We start from the raw sequence: 8,059 nt of genomic DNA, 5'->3' as shown, positions 1-8,059 counted from the left end.
ACAGGGTGAGCCAAAAGTAGGTGGACTGCATTTGGAATAGGTTTATGTATCGGTTATATTAATGCAATTGTATATTATAATTATGTTGCAACTATATTATTTGTGTTATATAATTACAATTTTATAATTACATTTGTTTTAATTTAATCTGTTTTTTTTTTTTTAGATTGTTAATAAATAAATAAATGTTTTTTTACTGTCCACCTACTTTTTTTTTATTGTCTCAAAATGTTTAATTGTTCTATTGTAATTCCTGTATGATGAATCCGAAAATGTCCATTTTCCCCCATCACTTAATATGTACTTTTACATAAGTGAATCATTTTCATTGAAATCGAGTCATATTTTGTTACACTTAAATACCGACAAACCACTAGCTATAGATTTCTCTAGACCAAGCCCGGCAAGGCCAAGCGTGTTAAGGCGTGCGACTCGTAATCTGAGGGTCGCGGGTTCACATCTCCGTCACGCCAAACATGCTCGCCCTTTCAGCCGTGGGGGCGTTATAATGTTACGGTCAATCCCACTATTCGTTGGTAAAAGAGAAGCCCAAGAGTCGGCGGTGGGTGGTGATGACTAGGTGCCTTCCCTCTAGTCTTACACTGCTAAATTAGGGACGGCTAGCACAGATAGCCCTCGAGTAGCTTTGAGCAAAATTCAAAAACAAACAAACAAACAATTCTCTAGACCAATCGCGACGTGAGAGTCCTATCACTTGTTCTAGAACCCGTAAAAACACATCCTAGTATATAAACAGTCAACAGGCCCCATGATGTGTTATTTAAAGATAGTATTTATTTGTACGTGTACTTTATTTTTTCTCTTTTCAATATTTTGTATTCATCACTATGGCAACAAAAGTTTGTGTAAATGACCGAAACATATTCCGTTATATCTGTGATAAATATTTGTTGAATCTCAGATTAAGAGATTGACTTCGGATGAACAGGTCGAAAGGACAATGAGAAAAATTGAAAAAGAAGCGTGGATTCCCTTTAAAAATGTTATTTACAATTTTTTTAGGAAACAACAAAGACATAAATTCAAAGAGTTTGGATGTAATATGAGTTTGAAAATTCATTTTTTACGCTTACATATTGATTATTTCTATGAGGAGTTTGTTGCCGCCAGTAAAGAAGAAGAGGAAAGACTTCATCAAGACATCAGGGACATTAAGTATCATGGAATATGAGACATCATCATGATGGCTGATTACTGCTGGTCACTGAAACGAGATGTTCCAGACACAATACACAAAAGAAAAAGCATAACACGTAGTTCTGAGAATAAACGATGTAATTTCACAAAAAAATCAGGATGATAAAGGATACATATTATTCGTTTCACATCAATGTTCTCTTTTCTTCAGTTTGTTTGTAAATAAGCACAAAGCTACATACTAGGCTACCTGTGTTCTGCTCAATTTGTTCACCATGGTAAAATATAATAATAATTTGTTCTAACTAAGAGTTTTATCTTCCCGATTTGTAAAAAAAAAATCCTTTGGTACAGAAAAAAATTATATTATTTTCGAAATTTGCTTAGCTGAATTACGGAAAATGTTATTAAAACCAAAACAACTTTTATGGCGTTTGCATTCGCAGGCATGTGTTTTTACTGTTCATACTTAGTTTTGGATTGGAGACTTTTATTTTTTACACAAATATGTTTGAAAGGGGATGTTCAACATTGAGCCATATAATGTGATATTATCGTTTAATAATTTCATTTTTTATGATATATTAAAGAAAATGTTACACAGTATCCGAACTATTAAAAATTGTCAGAATGTAAGTCTATTAAAATCTTTTTAATATATTGACAGATTTTTGAGCTTACCACATTAGATCTTAAAAAACGTGCTTTAAAACAGCCTAAAAACACATAATTTTCTTGATACATACTTTACCAAAACCGTACAATGATACATCTACAATATGCTGTCAAATGTTACGTTCTTAAACTTATGGGTCGCGGGTTCGCACCCGCGTCGCGCTAAACATGCTCGCCCTCCCAGCCGTGGGGGTGTATAATGTGATGGTCAATCCCACTATTCGTTGGTAAAGAGTAGCCCAAGAGTTGGCGGTGGGTGGTGATGACTAGCTGCCTTCCCTCTAGTCTTACACTGCTAAATTAGGGACGGCTAACACAGATAACCCTCGAGTAGCTTTGTGCGAAATTTCCAAAACAAACTTAAACTTCTTTTTACCGCTCCTCTATGGTACATATATGATAGACTAAATTATTAGCATCTTACGGCACAAATATGGTAGACTAAATTATTAATATATTATGGTACATATATGATAGACTAAATTATTAACATCTTATGGTCATATATGATAGACTAAATTATTAATATCTTAAGGTACATATATGATAGACTAAATTATTAGCATCTTACGGCACAAATATGGTAGACTAAATTATTAATATATTATGGTACATATATGATAGACTAAATTATTAACATCTTATGGTCATATATGATAGACTAAATTATTAATATCTTAAGGTACATATATGATAGACTAAATTATTAACATCTTACCACCAGTTCTTTCTCCATTCACTTCTTCGATGCTTTTATATTGTTTTTTTTAGTAGCGATAATTTTCGACTTCTCTATAAAGCCAAATTCTCAGAGGTGATAATTTCGTATAACTTTCGAATGGATTGCGTTATTTTTCTGTAAATTTTCCAGCAAGAATTATGTTTAAAAAACAGTGAGGTTAAGATGACACCTGTCTCACTGTAAATTATTTCTACATAAAAGCAGACGAATTAGATGCACCCAGTAAATGGTATTTTCATTACAAAGTTACCTAAATATGTACAATATAATATAGTTTGTAAGAAGTCCTCAGGGATAGGATGTATTGAAAGATATGTAAGGAAGATATTTAAATACACTAGGAAACATTTTTTAAAACATAAAGATTGATTTTTAAGGCATGTTGAATATTTCCATAAATTGCCTCAAATATATCGTAGTATATATATATAGTAGGTTAAATATTCATACTTGACCCTCTGATATTTTATTTCTTTACTTTAAAAATATTTTCCAGCCAACCATGAAAAGTTTTAATTGCTGAAAAACACATCCAATCATGTAACCAACTTTCTGCAATTCTCATAATGTGTATATATAAGCATATTATATATTTTTTAGTTATTTTGTAACTCTCTCTTCATTACAATCGAAATACTTTGTCATGATTGATAATTATTTATAAATTAATATACAATTTATTTCACCTCTAACTTACACTTTTTAATATATCCGACAGTATTTTGGCAACATAACGTAGAAACGTGTGTGTGTTTTCTTACAGCAAAGCCACATCGGACTATCTCCTGAGAGCTCCTGATGTTAGCGATGTAAATCCGTAGACTTACCGATGTACCAGCGTAGGATTAACGTAGAAATAACATAAAAGTGCTTAGATAGCTTATAAGCCTTTCCGTTTACTTGTATCCCTATGAAAGATTAACGTTGAGTTGATCTGCCACGCATATCAACTACTCGTGAATCATGAATGTGATCACCTGTTCTATCTATAATGTTCGATTTCAAAACTTTCAAACCCAACAGAACCGTGTTATTGCAATTGTCTTCCAAGTTACATTATATGTTGTTGTAAAACATTAAAATCAACAAAATGTATGACATTCCTGTAGTCACACTCTACATTTTTCTACTCGCTACCAATCAGAATCCATTTTTGGAACAATATTCCGATCTACCATGCACACCTATATGTCCCCCACTGGGACTGCGGTAACTTTATGAGTATTACAACGCTAGAATTAGGTGTTTGATTCCCAATTAGGGACATAGTAGATAGCCCGATGGGGCTTTGTTATCAGAAAAATACACACACAATCCCAAAATTTTAGAGAAAATAACGTTTCTCATGAAATTTAATTCGTGATTATACATATTTCTCAAATTCTCGTCTAAGTTAATTCGATTTTAGCAGATGCTGATCGATGAAGGGAACTCTTTATTACAGACTAATTTTAAATTTACTCTGAAACATCCACCGGGAAATTTAAAAAAAAAAGCAGTACAAAAACTTAAAAATAGATTTAATTGATCTTAGCAACAGGAGTAATTGTAGAATATTTGCATAGATTGTAGTATTTTTAAAACAATATACAATATATGAAACCAATTAGCCTTTTTAAAATAAAGTCACTACTTAAGGTTTGAGAATTAATAATTAGATAGCTTTCAGTGATCGAATCTCCTAAAGTATAACTATCTAGAAATAACAAGAGCAGCTGCGATATTCAGGTCTATCAATATATTGTTAAGAAAAAGTGTTTAGCTTGTATTAATATATTTATGAACTCTACTGAACGCTGTATGATTAGTATTTCAGTCACAGCTTATTAGGTTTCACATCAGATAATTCAACATCCTGTGTCGTGTTTTTCTGTGAAATATTCCCATGAAAAGTGCTAAATTTCGATGTTAAAAATATAACACAAAGTTCCAAACAAACAAATGATTTGAAGTTTTATGTTTCGTAGGCAATGATAGTCCTGATCATCATAGTAATATATTTATTATATAATCCCATGTTTTTGTAACAAAATCGAAACGTATTCCTAACAGGTTGCCAGATTTTTACACACATTCGTCAATTTTTATATATTTTATCAAATCGGAAAAACATTATAGTCATCATCTTCATAGTTGTATATTATGCCGAAATCTGAAACCGTTATAATCTTCAGGTCGCGCTCTTTATGCTTTTGAAGATAGGCTTGAGAAATTATTACATATTGCCCTAATAATACATGAACAAATATCTCTTAAAATGTTTAGTATCTATATATAGTTACCTGACATAGAACGATTTCTTCCTTCTTGAAACGTCTTAGGTTAGGATAGTGATTTATATATATATAGTATTTAAGGCTACGAATCAGGATGTATAGAACGTTAGATCCCCCCTCCTCCCCGATATGTTCTTAAACAATCACCCAATATTAGGCTGTGGGCAACTTACAAAAGTAACTCATGCTATCCAGTTAATGCTAGCTATATAGATGATGGATGCTACTCAGTAATGTCACTCCTTACGATCACCAGTTGAAAATTTTGGATGGTTGTAGCTGAATCTTGAGGTCTCTAATCTTCTAATCTGTCAGCTTAGACCAGGTGGCGTTCAGGTAGAAACTACCAAATTCTTGAAAATATTTTGCACGCTTTTATATAAACATACATCTGTTTAAATGTGAGAAACATTTCATCCAGTATTTATACGTTCGGTGAAGGTCACCTTGGAAAACTCCTTGCAAAATTAATGAGATCAATTGACGCAAAAAGTAAAACTATTTAACTGGTAAAAGTATAGGAAATGAAGTTTTTATTTAACGCAAAGAAAACTAATATAAGACAGACTTTGCAGTTTCCAGACACAAACATAGTATAATAAGTTTTTTAAAATCAATATTCCCTTTTTATAGCAGTATTTTAAAGGATATTTCATCCCATTTCATAATTGTCATTATTTATCACACATTACTTCAGATATTCAAGGTTTATAAATCTTAAATACGACCTAATATTCACAATATTGTTTCCAATAATTTGTCGCTTTTACGTTTTCTATAAAGAACAAATTATAGATTTATATATATAAGTGTCTTTGATCACTTTACAGAATCAGACTATCCTGTGTTCATCCTAGATGGAGCTTACCATTGACTAAAACAAATCAGCAAAATCTTATCAACACTAAACTATACAGGTGAAGATATGTCAAATACCAATGTATCTTGCATTTTTTTTAGCTTTCTCGGCTTGAAGTACATTGTGTTGATATTAAATATAAAGTCTCCTTTGAAAGTTTCATAACTGCAAGCTCAGACAGCAACCAAATGTGAAAATTTACAGGGATGAATACTTGTAGAAGATCCCCTGCAGGTACAGCGGTAAGTCTACGGATTTACAACGCTAAAATCAGGGATTAGGTTCCATTCGGTGGACTCAGCAGATAGACACATACTTTTACAAGGTACTTTTACGTCACAGATTTTCAAGAATTTTCATGATTACTGGATATTCCAATAAAAAGAATACAACACATCAATAAACTTTTACATCTTATCTGTCAGCTGAATAGCTTTCCCATTAATATCCTAACATAATAACATACTGATCCATTCTTCACAATAATAACATCTTTGACTCAATGTGACTCATCTAGGAGTATAGTCTGTCACTTATTCATGGATACGTGCAGAGAGTAATTGTGATATCCAACTTTATTTCAAGTGATATTCTATGAAGAAAATGATTGAAGCCACTATAATTTTTCAAACCAATTCCGGATAATAAGAACTCTGAGGATTGTTTTATTGTCATTTTATAATAGCCCTTGTGTGTCAAGATAAAAATGAAGTATAATAGGGTTTAGGCACACTAGCAGTGTTATTTGCCCTATCTAAAAGAATAAAAGGACTTAGTCCTTGCCAATAAAACATGACCCACATCACTACACCACCTCTCCCCAACTTGACCTGTTGGATCTACATAAAAAGAAATCAAGAGCCTCGATCATTTTTATGAATACTTTTGTCCATAAAGAATATGGCAGAATATAACTCATCTAATCACATTAATTGTTTCTAGCCACTTATTAGAGCACAGTTAACGCAGACGCCATGCTTTTTTGTTTTCAGATTAGATAAGTAGTTCTTATAATGTTTGTGGGCCAATATATGAAAGCCTATGTAATTTTTCAGATAGCGCAGTCGGAAATAATCGTATCCTGAGCACATTTACACTTTTCTCGCTTTCAGTTGCCAATTTTTTCAATTTGTTACCAGTGACTGACGAATACAATTTTTACTAATGGGAAATAAATTTCTTTCTTGTTCCTGCTGTTGTAAGGCTATGATAGTATATATCTTTAAACAGTAGGCCAAAGAAAATGTATTTGATAAAAATGTTCCTATTAGACAGATTCCACTACTATGTCCTTATCTCTGTCGGTCAGACTGAGACTTTTACTCAGTTTTAAGAATAGCGATCACATGTTTACATCTTTGCAATTACATAGTTTTAAGCAACCACCTGGGCCACATACATGATCAATATATTTTGCATATATAAAGGGGTGGATGGGGTCATAACAAAATACAAGTCAATATATTTTAAAATATGTTAGCTTTATTCTTTAAATATATATAAAGAAAATGGTGCTATTATTTGTGCTATCAGGAAAAAACGTCCTTATACGGTTAAAGAACGTGAACTGTATTGAATGTGAGAAAGTAGGTAAACTACACCTTGAAGGTCCGGCATGGTCAAGTAGCTAAGGCATTCGAGTCGTAAGATAAGGGTCACGGGCTCGAATCTCTATCACACCAAATAACCTCGCCTTTTCAGCCGTGGGGGCATTATGCTGTGACAGTCAATCCCACTATTCGATAAAAGTGGCTCAAGATTTGATAGTAGATTCTGATAACTAGCTGCTTTCCCTCTAGTCTTACACTGATAAATTAAGGGCATCTTTGCATGAAAATCAAACAGACACCTTGAAATAAAGTGAATTTCACATTCACAGCCAAAAATTATTTTGCATAGTGTAAATGTTCAAACACTGAAACAGTTACTAGTGAAATAATTTGAAAGAATAAAAGAAAGCTTTTTTAATTTAAAATAATTAGCTATAATTAAAAAATAATAATAATTACTGGATCTGCACAAAGTTTATTGAGTGTTTGAATGGTACATGTTGTCTCTATATGACTAAAAGTTACTATGATAGACTTCGCTATTTTCGTTTATTTCAACATAAATATAGATACATTGTTATATACAATACCACGTAATGACGTTAAAGCAAAATGCTTTATGACTGTAGATACTTGAGCTTTTTAAACTAATACTTTAAAATACGTTCATAGTATTTTTAATGACTAAAAGACTTGGGAGAACATCCTACGGAAAATCTTTACTACTGAATAAATGCATAATTAATTCGGTTATTGTTTGTTTGTCATAGAGCAAAACCATATTGGGTTACATGCTGTG

The sequence above is a fragment of the Tachypleus tridentatus genome, chromosome 7 (genome assembly GCF_004210375.1).
Source record: "Tachypleus tridentatus isolate NWPU-2018 chromosome 7, ASM421037v1, whole genome shotgun sequence".
Taxonomy (NCBI): Eukaryota; Metazoa; Arthropoda; class Merostomata; order Xiphosura; family Limulidae; genus Tachypleus; species Tachypleus tridentatus.
Note: the sequence above shows the minus strand (reverse complement) of the source record.